Genomic DNA, 15,846 nt, shown 5'->3' on the forward strand with positions numbered 1-15,846 from the left:
TTGTTTTATTTGCACCTTTTATCTTGATGAGGCATTTAATGTGATAGGAGCATGCATAGCTGGAATTATTGCTGCAAGCTCAGAGTTGTAGCACTTTGGGGTGGAATATGTGCTTACTTATAGAATGTGCAGTTGAATAGAAAACTTATACATTAGAAAGTGTTTACGTGTGTGGAGACTTTCCAGAGTTAAACACAGAGATTCCATGGGGGAATGAAACTTGTAATTGTTGCTGCAGCTTTGCATGAATTATTCAGGCTAGTTCATGTGGTTATTCATTAAATTGTCTTGTCCCTTTAGCCTTTCCATGTACATTGGTGCACTCAGTATGAGGGAAGATCGGTGATAGCAACATGGGTGCTGCTCTGTTCTTTAGGTACAGCTGTGAATTATCACCATAAGCAAAACTTCACGGGCACCAAAAAAAATTGCTAAATGTCCTATTAAAGTGCAAAAATGACAAGCAAGTGCATACATAGCCAGACAGCGGCACCAATAGAATAAACAAAAGGTATCCATACAGCACAACATGATACGCAAGATTCCAAGGGGTATTTGGGTATATGTACAGGAAATGTGTTGGGATGATTTTCAGTTGGAATGGAGGATTATTACAAACACAGCAGAGTGAAAGCAAAAACACAATAGTATGCAATTATATTTTATAGTACACACACATGAAAACAATATGATGTTAAGAAACAAAATCGAATCAGTTACATTTTCGTCTCCTGTCATTTACTGTTTTACTAGCCCCTGTTGGACTTAGTCCGAAACAGGAGCTTATGGATTTGGTCTCGATTTTCGTGTCTGTGTGTGCGTGCGTGCATGTGTGAGTGCCTGCGTCCTCAACCATATCTCGGACATTTATGGACCGATTTTATTTGTACTTGGTACAAAGACAACACATAATGGTGAACATAAGCACGCCATTTTTTTTTTTAGACATCAGATCGAAGATGTCAACTGGCTGCCATGTTAGTTGTAAAAAAAAAAAAATAACCAGGTGTCAAACACGTCCTCAACCATTTCTCAGACATGCGTTTAACGATCTTATTCAAACTTGGCACACATATAATGCATGATGGCTTACATATACATATCATTTTTTTTTTCTGACATCAGATCCAAGATGGCTGACTGGTGGCCATTTTGTAACTTAAATGTGTTCCCAACCATTTCTCAGACATGCATGGTCCGATTTTGCTCAAACTTGGCACAAGCACAGCATGTGATGGCATACACATGCCCCTCGCTTTATTTTGCCATCTGATAAAAGATGGCCGACTGGTGTACTGGCGGCAATTTTAGTTGTACATAAATATGAACCAGCCCTTTAACTCCATGCAGCAAAATTACTAAAACAATGGGGGCTATGACATTTTATGTCTTTTTTTAACTTTTTTTAACACAATGTCTTGGCTTGTATGAGAGCTGATACACAGAACGTACAACAAGGGCAGCAGGAGAGGAGAGGGAAGAATTAAACAGTGGGGAACAGAGATGTGAGGAGATCTGTGGACGGGAGATGTATGGGGCAGGGTACACAGGGTAAACAAGATAGACAGGGTAAATAAATTCTGTCTTGTTGGCATCACGAAGGAAGCTCTGCCAGTTTTTTGGTGTCTTGTTAGTTCATGTCACCCTCCTTCTGACTCCCTTTCCTCGCTTCGTTCTTGTTTCAGACTTCAAGCTGGATGGATGATACACATCAAAGACAAAGTCTGTTCTCTTGTACTTGGCAGATATTGCTTCTATAGTTGGGAGGATATTTACTCTGGCATAGTCATAAAATGTTTTTTTTTATGTATGTGTGGGCAGAGAGTTTACCAATGCTGATCCATCAATGATGATAGCATCTGCTTCTGGTTCTGTGTCTGGTGTTGTCACTTGGGATTGGAGAAGTTCAACAAGATTTGATTTCTGACAGGTGTATAGCTTCTCATTGTCAGTCAAAGAAGCAGGAACTGACTGTTTTTCATACTTGAAGAACTCGCTTAAGTCACACTGCCTGCTCTGGCATGATATAAAGAGCTGTGAGAAGAGGCACCAGTCTTCCTTAAGTGCCTTGTGATTGAGGTCAACGGCAACACATTCTTGCTTGAAGAAGTTAATCTTGTTCTTCTTGAGGGGTTTATAGAACATTCATTCACTCTGTCATTCAGTTTGTTGCATCATGGCATGTCTAAGTTCAGATTATTGTCCTAATTTCTTGCATAAAATACATTCAGGTTGATTAGGACTTCTCCTTGGCATTTTTCTTTGGCTTTGGGAGTCTTCTGTTGTGCTTTCATTTGGTAATGACGTTCTTTTCTGGGCTCTTTGTAGCTTTCTGTTATTAAACAATAAACGACAGCTCTGATGATATCTTGCTTTCTAAACGTTTCATCAATACTCCCTCCTTCATCGAGTCTTGTTTGATCCAGCTTTATGGGTGAAGCATTTACTGCCTGAAAGAGTGAGACATTTGTGGAAACATTGGTATTGCCTTCCTGCTCTGGACCGTAGGAGGTTGGAGGTGTATTGAGCTCTTCTCCCTTGTCTTGTTGACAGAGGCAACATTTTTCCCAATCGGTCTGCCATTTAGACTGAAGGCTTGGATATTTGAGACCTCTCAGATGTTCTGAGTGGTAGATGTCACCCCATGCAGTGTTGTTTAAACTTGGCACTGTACATAGAGTCACCTTGGACTCTTGATAGGCTGATTATGTAGACGGAGTTGGTATATCCATGTCTATCTATAAGACTTCCCTGTTGGCTGAGCAGTGAGAACCAGTGCCAGTGTCATCAGTGTGGCCACTCCTTGGCTTTTTTCACAAGATCTTGGCTATTCGTTGTGCACCTTGGCGTCTTGGTTTTCTATAGGTTTTTTTGGCGTATAGGTTTTCTATTATTATCATCGCTTTTCCGAAACCTTGTGAATTATTGGCTTTTTTCATTGGCTCACCTTGGCATTTATGAAAATGAGGAGTGGTCACACTGAGTGTCATCAATCTGGAGGATGAAAGGGCACTCACAATTAGTATGCAGTATGATTCATACAACAAATGGAAAAAAAAAACATAAACGCTGACCGTTCACAATTTTAGGAGCCGATTCCACGACCAAGACTGGAACTAACCCATGGTTTGAACGGAGGGCAGTCTTACCAGAGATTAAAAGGCTTTGACAGTGAGTTTAACCATGATAGCTGACCAGATCGTAAGCAGAACATGAACTGCATTGGGTTTTTTTTATTATAGATAAATGAGAATAGTACTGTCCAGAGAAAATGCTTAACATTACTGTAAACCCACCAGCGAGGGTTAAAATGGTCACAAATTATAAAATAAAGTATCTGAGAGACTCAAATATGCAGAATTGGCTTCGGCATGGTCAAAAACATCGAAATTAACACCAATAATTAACACCGTTCAAATCTGTTACCTGTGTCAAGTTCTATGGCTGAAAATGACATGCGAGGCTATGATTGGTGGCCATCTTGGATTTTCAAGTCGATAACGATTTTCTCGAATAAGTTTCCCAAAGGGGGTGTGTTTATGCAAAGTTTGGTGCTTGTATCAGCATTTGGTCGATTGTGACACTCATTGGCCCCACTCTGTTTGTTTTATGAGTTATGACGTCCTTAAAAACAGGAGGTTTCCTCTTTGGAATGCTTTTCAATTTTGTTTGACTGCAAGACAACAGAGTAAAAAATATTATCTCTCCCCTCTCTGCGCATGTGTGTTCAAGATGAATTCAGAGACAAAGTACGGTTAAATGGCAGGTTTGTTTTCCGATTCATGTTCTGATTTATGTTCAAAATATAATATCTAGTTTAAATTACGTTGTTCCTAATCATAAACTGACATTTATGGGCAGTCTGACGGACGGACGGACATTAACCAATTGCTTTAACCCACTTTTTGTTTCTTGTGTACAGGGAAAGACCTATGTCCTTGGCATGGTCTTGTTGAAAAGGTGTAGGGATGCATCGATGTTTAGATTAACAGTGGAAAGGTAGATGTTGTATGAGTGTTGTTTAACTTTATAGGTTTTTTTTTTATGTTTATGGCTAACGAGGTAGGGGACTGTCATTGGTTATATGCCTTAACCACCATTTGTGTTCACGTCATCTTTGGACATTTTGAAATATGTATTAAGGACAGGTGGTAAGGTTAAGTTCTCCTTTGTGTGGCTTGACATAGAGATGAGCCTTGCGAACCTTGGACTAGTTCGGTGACGGTGACTTGGCCATGTGTTCTTCCATGTCGAATGGGGCAAGGCTGGACAAGTGAGAGGGTCAGGTCAGATATGGGAGCATGCGCCAGAGCAGCGCATCGTTGCGTCCTTTCCACCGGTACTCCAGGGACCTCCGTCTGGCCATCCCCCAGGCAGATGCCAAGCCCATCCCCATCTCCTTGAGATGCCGATCAACCCGCTGCAACTATGAGGCACATGGTCAGCCCATTGGCCTCCTCCACTCACGAGACTCCCTCGCTGAGAGAATCTGGTGAGCAGGATCAGCGTCAGGAAAATGAGCCACATGTCCTTACAGCTACAGCTGATCTTCACGGACTATGCAGGTAACAAATCTCATTTGAGTCTCTCTCAGCAACTGCTCGTTGGACACAAAGTTGACCAGCGATCGCCAAGGATTCTCCGAAGAGACCTGGTACCAAAGGAATCAAGTCTCCATCTCAGATCCTTGGTCGGAGTCCAAGTCTCGCATCCATAGAGCAAGACTGGAAGCACCAAGGATCTGAAGACTCGGACTTTCGTCCTCCCGTACAGGTACCGGCAGCGCCACACCCCATTATCCAGTGAATCCATGACTCCCCAGGCCCGACCCAGACGTCAATTGACCTCTGACTCACAGCCAGCAAAGATGTGAATCTCTCCATGACCTCAACATCCTCGCCACAAACAGGCACAGACAGGACAGCAGCATCCACGATGTCATTGAAAGCCTGGACATTAGTTTTGACCCAGGAAACCCATCATCCCAGTGGCTCCAACTCCTCATTCAGCACCTCGAGGGCCCCCAAAATGATATCTGAAGTCTTCGCAAAGATGACTGCATCATCTGCGAAATTAACGTCAGAGATTTTGACATTCACGAAGGATGCACCGCAGCTTGATCTCTCCGACATCCTCCCGAGAATCCAATCCATACAAATGCTACAAAGTGTGGGGGCCAGTACACACCCCTGATGAACTCCGGTAACAAGTGGAAATAAGTCAGAGATGGTACCACCACATCTCACAGCGCTCTCAGTACCAGAGTAGAGTTCAGACATCAGATCGATCAGTTTTGGTGGCACCCCACGAAGACCAAGAATCCTCCAGAGGACATCACGATTCACTGCATCAAAAGCTTTGTAGAGATCAACATAGGCTGCAAGCAGCCCCTGCCGAAACTCTCGTCGACATTCGGTGAGGACCTGAAGAGCAAGGATACGGTCAATCGTTGACCTCTTTGGTGTAAAGCCTGACTGCTCTGGACGCTGGTGCTCAAGCAGATGGTGGCGAACCCAATCAAGAATTATCTGAGCAAAGACCTTGCCCGGCACTGAGAGCAGCGTCACCCCTCGGTAGTTGTTGCAGTCTTGGCAATCACCCTTCCCTTTCCAGAGAGGGACAACAAGGCCCCTATTCCAGTCAATTGGGATGATGACTGTGTTCCAGGCAAAGCACAGAACTGCATGCAACAACACGAGTACAGCATTTCCACCAGCCTTGAGAAGTTCAATATGGATGCCACAAATCCCAGGAGCTTCACCCCATTTCAACCGGTTCACCACAGCCTGTGTTTCCATAAACAAAGGTGGACCACAGTTGATTGGAGGGTTATCAATAGGAATAGTAACACCCCTGACATCCAACTCAACAGCTGGTGGATCAGCCTGGTACAGCCACTCAAAGTAACCGGCCCAGTTGGCCTTCACTTCGGACTCCTCTGTCAAGAGCCCACTACCCTCTGCTCTAACTGCAGTACACCGAGGGACAGGCTTGGAGGAACGTAATGTGCGAATTCCCCTGTAAGCAGGACGAGAATCACTTGACCACAGGTGATGCTCTACACCATCACAGATTCCTCGTACTTAGGCCTCCTCGTCCACTCTTCGTGCACGTACAGTTTAATGCCTCAGCTCCCTGAACAGCTCAGCTCTGCCATTCAGCCTGGCCTTGCGACACTGGTTAATGGTGTCCAGAATCGCTAGAGAGACAAAATTATTTTTCACCCAGAATGTCTTCCTCGATTTCTTTTTTTTTTTTTTTACATTTCCATGACCTAATCTGTTGAACTCTCTCATACATTAATATTAACAACAAAAACGATCTTATGATGCTTCATCTTCCTCTCTCTCACATGTGGTACTCTTTACTGTTTCACAATGCACTACTCTTCTGCTATTTCAACAGACTGCTTTCATTTCGACCTCTCCTTCATTCCTTGCCTAAAAAAATCCAACTATTACAGCGCTTCTTCTCTCCATGCTCTGAATTCGCCTTCATTGCATCCATCAAGAATTGTGTTAAATCGCATCTCTGACCTAAAACTTTTAAAAACCACAGTTTGCCATGGATGCTCGCTTTCCATCAACCATTCTTTTTTTCCAACTTCAGTGCCAACTCACCCCCCTCACCCCTCACTCTCACTCTCAAAGCAACCATCCCACTCTTCTCCCTCCAAGCCTCCCTCTCACCTCTTTCAAAAATTCCCCCCTCACCTTTCTCCCACCTTTCATCCCCCTCACTCTTCCTTCTCTAAGTTGCCCCCCCCCTCTCCCACCAACCTCCCCCCCTCCACTGCCCTCTCACCTCCATCTCCTCACTCCACCTCCTCAAATACTCAACTGCCATCTTCCTTGTCTCTTGTCCCCCCTCTCTCCCAGCACCACAGAGCCTTTTCTCCTCCTCATTCGGCCCCCTCCCCTCCCTATTCTGCACTACCCCCACTCCTTCAGCAACCCTCCTTACCTCCCCCCTCGTCCCTCGTCCTACCCTCCCCCGCCCCCTCCACCTCCTGCACCCAAAGCCTCCTCCCCTATCCCTTCATTAAAAGTGTGGACCTCAAATATCCGGGGCCTTCGCTCAAACCTTTCAGATCTTTCCATGCAGGTTGCCACTGACAAACCAGACATTATCTGCCTAACAGAAACTTTCCTCTCCCAAGACGTGTCTGACTCCCAAGTATCTCTCCCTGGTTACTCCCTCTTACGGTATGACAGACCTGAGCCTCGTCCTGGTGGAGGTGTTGCTCTCTTCATCAAAGACTCTATTCCTCACTCTCCCTGCACTGCTCTCACTCCCCCACACCCCCAGGAATACCTCTGGCTTCGGCTTCCCCTCCACTCCCACCTCATGTTTATATGTGTACTGTACCGTCCACCGAACAGTGATGACTCCATCTACACCTCACTCTCCGAAAACATGGACCATCTTCTATCTTCTCATCCAAACTCTCTCTTCCTCTTATGTGGCGACTTCAATTGTCATCACGCCAGTTGGCTAGGTGTGGGTACCTCTCTCACCTGCCATGGGACATCAGCAAAAGCTTTCTGTGACTCATTGGGACTGACTCAATCGGTCCACTTCCCGACCCGGATCTCAACCAATGGTACTCCATCTCTTCTGGATCTGATTTTGACAAATTTCCCTGACAATATCTGCTGCTCTTCCTTCGCTCCAATTGGTTCTTCTGACCACGTCCTTGTTAAAGTGGACATCTCTCTGGCTGTTATCAGAGAACCACCTCACCGCCGTCGAGTCTGGCATTTCACTCAAGCCGACTGGCAGGGTCTCCGAGCAGCCATCAAACTTACAGACTGGTCTCCTATCACTACTTTCTCAAACATCAACTCATCCTGGGAATTCTTTCAAAGAAACTTGCTCTCCCTCATGCACAGATTTATCCCCTCTCGTGTTCAGTTGTCTTACCCCTTCCTCCCGCCCTTGGTTTACTGAAGCTTGTGGCGAGGCAGTTGTCCTGAAACAACTTGCCTTTGCCTCATGGAAAGCAAACCCAACTGAGAGCAATCTCAGTTCTTTCCACAAAGCTCGGAACAAGTGTGTAGCTACCCTCAGGAGAGCCAGAAAACAACATCTTTCTCATCTCAAGTCTGAACTCTCAAACCTCTCTCCCTCCTCAAAATCCTGGTGGCGTTTAATCAAATCTGTTTCTGGTGTATGTTCCCCCTCCATCCCCTCCCTTACCTCAAATGGCCGCACTGCTGATTCCACACGTGATAAAGCTGAATGTCTAAACTCGGTGTTTGCAGCTAAATCTTGTGTCCCAAACCCATCACTATCTCTACCCACTTTACCCAGTCGCACCAAACTGTCCCTGGACTCTGTATCCTTTTCTCCTGACAAGGTGGAGAGCTTGCTTTCAAACCTCGAGTCAGATTCGGCAACCGGTCCAGACGGCATCAGCCCACGTGTCCTCAAAGCCTGCTCTTCTGCTCTTGCTCACCCTCTCTCTGTTCTATTCACCCTCTCATTTTCCCAAGGTCATCTGCCATCTGCTTGGAAATCTGCTAACATCACTGCCCTGCATAAAAAAAGGTGCAAAAACAGATCCCTGTAACTATAGACCAATCAGCCTTCTCCCAATCATCAGCAAGGTTATGGAATCCATCATCGCTTCCAGACATGAAATCCTTCCTCTTCTCCAATGGCTTGATTTCCAATCATCAATTTGGTTTCAGACCAGGTCACTCTACCCTAGATATGCTGCTACTGCTCTCCCATCAATGGATGGAGGTCCTCAATGCCAGACAGGAAATCCGAGCCGTATCCCTGGACATATCACGTGCTTTTGACACAGTCTGGCACCCTGCCCTACTCACCAAACTCTCTTCCCATGGTATTCAAGGCCATCTCCACTCATGGCTCGCAGACTTCCTCTCCTGTCGCAGTCAACGTGTGGCCCTAAATGGAGTTCTTTCATCCCCTCTTCCTGTGCAGGCTGGAGTTCCTCAAGGTAGCGTTCTGGGCCCTGTTCTTTTTCTGGTTTTCATCAATGATCTCTCGGACTCTCTGGAAAATCCTCTATTTCTCTTTGCCGATGACTCCACCCTCTGCCGTACCATCTGTCATCCCTCAGACCGGCAAGCAGCAGCTTCTTCGCTCACTGCAGATCTGGATAAAATCACAAACTGGTCCAACACGTGGAACATGTCTTTCAATCCAGACAAATCTCACACTCTCACTATGTCTCTTCGAAAGGACCGTTTACAAAACCCCCATCCACTTTCTCAACAATCCTCTGGAAGAAGTCTTTTCTTTCAAGCTTCTGGGTCTCACTATCTGCCATGACCTTTCCTGGGAAAGTCACATTTCCAACCTTGCCTCAAAAGCCAGTCGCCGACTGGGAATCCTCCGTCGTGCAAAGTCCTTCCTCGGCCCTCTTGAGCTCCTGACCACTTACAAAGCTTTTGTCCGTAGCCTGATGGAGTACTGCTCTCCCCTCTGGGCTGGTGCTCCTGCCTCCCACCTTTCTCGACTTCACGCTGTCGAAACCAGGGCTTTTAAGATCATTGGCATCTCCCGCAATGAAGCTGAGTCTTTGGGCCTCTCACTCAATCACCGCAGGTTGGTCGGTGGTCTTTCTGTCTTCTACCGACTCCTCTCCAGCCTTGCCCCCCTGCTCTCTCTGTGATTTGTCCCAACCACATTTCCACAGGGCGCTCAAGGTCCGCCAACAACCCCTTCTGGTAAAACTACCAAAATCACGAATCACTGCTCATCTTCACTCTTTCATTCCTCTTTTTCCCGCCTTTGGAATAAACTTCCTCACTCTATTCTTTCCCATTCTTCCCTCCAGGCTTTCAAAACAGCTGTTCACCACCACCTCTTATCTTCCCCCATCCAAATCCTCGATCTTTTCTACCCCCGATAATCCACCCAAGCCCACTTCCTTCAATTCTCCTGCTTTCCTTCCTGAAAGTCCCTTTAATGTCCATCTTCCCCTCCCCCTGTTCCCCCTCCCATCCCCATCCCTCCCCCTTCCACAGATCACCTGTGTCTGTTCCCCAATGTTTTGTCCCTTCCACTCCCTCCCCTTTTGTTTCATGCCTCCTTGCTGTGAGTTGAGTGTTAGCTCTCATACGAGCCTCGACCAAGGTATACAAAAAAAAAAAAAAAAAAAAAAAAAAAAAAAAAACCCGACAGTGAGTTCCAAGACATATCCTGGCAACATCAAGGACAGTGGTCTTGAAGGCACTCCAAAACTCTTCAGGATCTCCCAAAGCCCCCAGATCCCAAAATCTCCACTCAGCCTGTTTGCAAACTCCTCAGCTATCCTCTCATTCTTGAGCTTGCCAACTTCCAGCCTCGGCTGCGATGGTACCATTCTCCTGGATTTAAGGCGCAACTTAATAGGTGCGACAACAAGCCGGTGGTCAGTTTTAAGAAACTGAGCACTCTGGTCGACCTTGCAATTCTGGATCATCCTCCATTGACCATCAACGAGCACATGGTCAATCTCCTTTGCCACACTGCCAGCGTTGGAATATCAAATCCAGTGATGAGCCTGTGGGCGCTGAAACCATGAATCAGACACCCTAAGTCCTCCCATTCAAGAAAATCCTCCCATTCGCATTGTGATCTAAAAATAGCGTTTAATAATAAACCTCAGAGGTCCAAAATAATCTTAAATTTAATACTTGGTGGACTTGATGACATAATTCGTTGGGGTTAGAACATTTGAGTTGAGGAGGTTGGTGGTTCAAACCTTGGCTTAGTCATTAGTTATATCAAACACTTTTTAAAAAGTGCTTGTTGCTTCCTTGCTTGACAGTCAACATTAAAAATGGATGGAGCATAGAAATGGAAAAAAGGGAGAGACGTTTCCCTCTGTGTCCATCCTGTCCACCCCATTCCTCCCCACACCCATTGTTTGTCCAAGTCTCCCTCTATTTTGTCCTTCAACTCCGCTGTTGGTATTTCCCTCCCTCCATCCCATTCCCCTCTCCCCCACCTCCCTATTTCTATTCCTTTTGTCCTGTTGCATCCAAAACTGTTCTGTTGCAAAACTGTTCAGTGCTCTTGCCCTGCCATGATCATTGACTGTTTGCAAAATAAATGCCATAGGTTGGCAAGCATTGCGAATGCTTGGTTGGCCGAATGGTCTCTTTCTGTGTTGAAGTTCCTCATTAGGGAAGTCATCTATTTACATATTGTAAGCTGTGGTGTTTGTCCGTGTGCTTGTCTCTCCTCCATTTACAGCACCCACTTCCCGCTCTGCATTTGAAAAGCTGTGCACGCAGGCAAAACTTAACATTCACTTTTGAAATGATGGGAGAACAGGCATAAATAATGTTGGTGCCAAAATTTATTTTGCAAGCATTCTTTTTTGCGAAATCCAACCTCCGCCACCCGATGTTGCACCACCATTTGGCAATGGGTGGTATAAGTCAGAGCTTTGTCTCGAAGTGAAACCAAGAGTGCAACCAACACAAGTAATGTTTTTATAGTCCATGAAATAATTTAAATTGATCGATTAACTTAAAGAGCAGGTTTTGGGTCGCTGATGACTTCGCGTGATTCGAAGGTTGTAAGCACATTAATAATTGTTGGGCAATTATTTTCTTACATTTGAAACTCAAAATATGCTAAAATTATCTTTTAGGTCAAAACTTTTGTCAGTGATCGAAAAGCAGTCCGGAAATTACCGAAGATGCTATGACGTCACGTTCTCCGAAAACTTCGTGAACATTCAGAAACAGCGTGTAAACAATGGCGAGATGCGAATCAGAGAGTGATTTCAGCGGCGATGAAATTGAGTGTTTTCATTACGATATTGCCGAGGATGAGTCAGAGGATGATGGGAATTTATACTATGGAGTTTCTGGCCCTGAGCCATATAAATTTGAGCCACTTGCAAGTGCAAGAAAACGGCCTACTTCGTGTACAAGTGGCAGGACTGACTGCCAGCTCAGGTAGGACGGAAACCTCCCGTGGAGCAGAAGGGCGAAAGCTCGCTTGATCTTGATTTTCAGTACGAATACAGACCGTGAAAGCATGGCCTCATGATCCTTTTGACTTGGGTTTTAAGCAAGAGGTGTCAGAAAAGTTACCACAGGGATAACTGGCTTGTGGCGGCCAAGCGTCAATAGCGACGTCGCTTTTTGATCCTTCGATGTCGGCTCTTCCTATCATTGCGAAGCAGAATTCGCCAAGCGTTGGATTGTTCACCCACTAACAGAGAACGTGAGCTCACAGGAATAAGGTCAGTTTGGTGCAATTTGAGCTTTTATTCGTCGAGTTATGAATGTTTCAAGTTGAGGGCGCCTGGCACGGATGGCCGCGGGCGCCTTGGCTAGATCTAGGCCGCGGGGCTTTTTCCACAAAGATGAGGTTTAAAAATCATTTTTCATCCCAATAAAGGTTATCATCACATGCCTGACTTGTTAAGCTGTCGGATTATGTAAAGATTGTTCATGGATGGCTGAATATTACGGTTTTATGACTTTGACAAAATAATTTTTAATAATGCCGTGAATTCCTGTGGTGAATCGAGATTTTTGCTTCGATCGACGTTGCGGGTTCGTTTTAAAATCAATTCAAATTCTGTTTTCGGTTTTTGCAGTCGCTTAGGATGCTTAACACTCGGTAGTTGTGAAGTTTGTAAAACTACTATATTTTATAAGGTTTATGTTCGATAGCGCGCAGGGCCTAGGGCTCCTTGACTAGATGTTAGGCCGCAGCGCTTTTTCCACAAAGATATTGTTTAAAAGTTTAAAAGGCAGGGAAAATTTGCCCGTTTTGTTTGTACAAATCTTATCCACTGCCAGCGAATGTTTGATTCCTTCGGGAATCGGTGGGAGCGATTACCCTTTTTCCAGCCATTTTCACAAAACATGACTACACACGTACGAGGCATGATGTACAAATATCCAAATAACTTTGTTCTACAATAATTCAAAATAAAAATAGGATAATATAGACAGTTGCAAGTTCAAAAAAAGTGAAAGAACGGCCCGCTCAACTGGACACTTCTTCAATGAAAGAGTGAGCTTCCGCTTTGTTTTGGAGAACGTGACGTCACCATCCATATATGGCACGCGGCTGTTTTTTTCAACAGCCTCGAGAAATAACAACTTCGGAGTTAAATTTCATTAATTTTCCCAATAGTTAGGCAACCACAATAGTTTGCATCGAACTATTCAATGCACATATAATCATATTGATAAATTTTCAGAACACGTTTGGTGACCCGCAACCTGCTCTTTAAACTTTTCCCATCACTGAGGATGGGCACCTTTGTTTGCTTACCCCATCACTAGGGACGGGTACTTTTGTTTGTTCATGATAGTCCTGAGTTTAATAACCTGAGTTTAATGAGTTGTGTGTTATAACATGCATTAAAAATGAAAGATGTCAACGGCTATGGCATCAACTTGTACAAGTTGTAGATAGTTCAGCTATTCATGGGAGTGTCAGCTCAAATAATGTTGGCTCTGGCGTAGATAGTGAATGAGTACTTTTGGTTGGGGGGCATCCAAAAGGCTTCTTCCTGAACTAAAATGTTACAGTAATGTTTTTCTTGCTGAACCACCCTCCTCCCCCTTCCCCACCACCTCCCACCCTTTTCTCATGTTTACCCCCCCCCCCTCCCATGCCTAATCCCTACTCCCATCCCAACCCTCTACACACCCCACCCTCTATTCCACTCCTCTCTCTAATGTATTTATCTCTCTCTCTCTCTCTCTCTCTCTCTCTCTCTCTCTCTCTCTCTCTCTCTCTCTCTCTCTCTCTCTCTCTCTCTCTCTCTCTCTCTCTCTCTCTCTCTCTCTCTCTCTCTCTCTCTCTCTCTCTCTCTCTCTCTCTCTCTCTCTCTCTCTCTCTCTCTCTCTCTCTCTCTCTCTCTCTCTCTCTCTCTCGTTCTCTCTCTCTCGTTCTCTCTCTCTCTCGTTCTCTCTCTCTCTCTCTCTCTCCTCCCTCCATAGAACACACATTGTCATGTACCCCCAGCACAGTCTGTGGTAACAGCCTGGCAATAAGCTGGTAAATTCTGGAAACAAGTGGGGGGAAGAACCACCTTTGAAATCAGGAAGGACCCTAGATTGATGAGCATTGGCAAGGCTTACTGGAGAGAGGGAATCTGATATACAAGTGTCAAAGACAGAGAGATTGAACCAGACTGAGAGATCGAGATGAGATCAACTTACATTGAGTAGAAGGATGCAGAGTGGAGCAGAAGAAATCAGAGGATGAGAGCAGCCCAAGCAAAGGCAACAGCTATGACCACTTGCAATCAGCGCTGTCAGTGAGCGGTGCCAGGACAACATTGAGTGCCGTAAGTGCCTTTTAAGCGGTGTTGGAGCTCTGCTGACAGCAGATCCATGCTCCCCTGTGCTGGAAGTCGAGCATTGTCTGTCACCAAGCATTTTGTTACATTACGCTGAAAAACTGTGAGCTAAACTTCTCCTATCCCCTCCTTCTTGATCTCTCTGCCTGTCCAGCATTCCGTCCATATCTGCATCCTGCGTATTATGAACAATAATAATTATAAGGTTCATCTTTTTTGGAGTATCCACTTGCCTTTTGTCTTCTCTTTCTTTGCTTAGTTATTCCTTTGCTTGATGATAACAGCATAATAGTTGCATTACTTGAGTAGCAAACAACCTGTGCAATGTAAAGTAATTGAAATGCAAGTATCAGAAGTTCCAGTATTGGTGGATGATTGGTTATTGCTCAGTGTACCAGGACGTTAGTCTATGCATACTATAATAAAGGTAGATTCTATTTTTGTAAGAGACTGGTTATCTCTCTTATTGTGTGCTTGTTGATGGTACAAGGTTGACCATCATACGGAATTATTTAGGAATCATAATAGCATGGGCTCATCTGGAACATTTCAGACCATCAGTGTCATTGTGCATCCTTTTCGGAGATAGTCAATTGGACTAACGATGCTGTACTGCACCCCCGCCTTGTAACATTCTTGTCCGCATATGCCCTGCTGTGCTCCTTACTTTGAAAAAGATGTTATAATGTTAAACTTTGAGAAGGAGGTCCCACAATGTCTGCCTTTGTCGTTTTTTGTAAGGTATTTAATCTGTGAGATGTAAGCACGATGGCATTCGAATTAGGTGCCTTCATTGAGTACAGCACTACTTACGGCAAACTAGTCACGCATACTCCGCAAGCAAACCCAACAGCTCTCGCACAACCTTAAGGTCGAAACATTCACCTGTGATGCCAAAATGATAGATGGATGCAGGTTGAAGGTTGATGCAAGTGACGAGGATTCCATGGTATTGGAGATATTGAAGTTGTTGTAATTCCATAGATCAGTGTTGGAGTAAGATGCCCAGTGTGATATGTGGTTGAGCAGTTTTGTGGGGTGGAGGGATCAATTTAGGATCTGTCAGGTTGGCGGTCGTCGTGGGTCAAAGCCTGTGTTGCTCCATAAACCTTGCTCGGTCACTGCGTATCCAACATGGGTGATGAACCCAATTCTGGGCTTCTCTGCAAGTTCACAGCAGGGTCATTCAAGGCTAATCCCAGCTGCGGGTCAGCTGCTTCGGTCTATCCCTGCTTTGCCCTCGACTCTGGGGTTCACATTCCACCAGCGCCATAATGCTGAACCGCTAATCCATAAACAAGGGAGATGCGCTTTTGGAACGACTTAAAATTTTTTGAAAAGAAAAGAAAAAAAACTCCTGCAAAAAGATATTCGCACATGTCCTGAGCTATTTTGTATGCTGCAAGTAAACACAGATGCAGGAAAAGGTCATTTGGCCATCACACCTGTGTCACCTAACTTATTACGATCGTATACACAGGTACTCGGTCTCATTAGTGACGCCGAAACCGAAGACTCAAAACTAGTTTTCTTTTTTAATTTGTATA

The 15,846-nt window shown here is 45.0% G+C and overlaps 1 long non-coding RNA gene across 1 annotated transcript in view; it reads right to left on the reverse strand.

Annotated features, from left to right (window-relative positions):
• Positions 1 to 214: 214 nt before the first annotated feature.
• The window catches only part of LOC147027870 (uncharacterized), a 39,982-nt gene continuing 24,350 nt past the window's right edge, over positions 215 to 15,846 (reverse strand). The window contains exon 3 of the long non-coding RNA XR_015057315.1: positions 215 to 2,994. This is a non-coding gene — a long non-coding RNA (uncharacterized LOC147027870). The remainder of the gene's footprint in view (positions 2,995 to 15,846) is intronic.

Source organism: Eptatretus burgeri, chromosome 4, assembly GCF_056783735.1.
Source record: "Eptatretus burgeri isolate ZD-2024b chromosome 4, Ebu_testis_v1, whole genome shotgun sequence".
Lineage (NCBI taxonomy): Eukaryota > Metazoa > Chordata > Myxini > Myxiniformes > Myxinidae > Eptatretus > Eptatretus burgeri.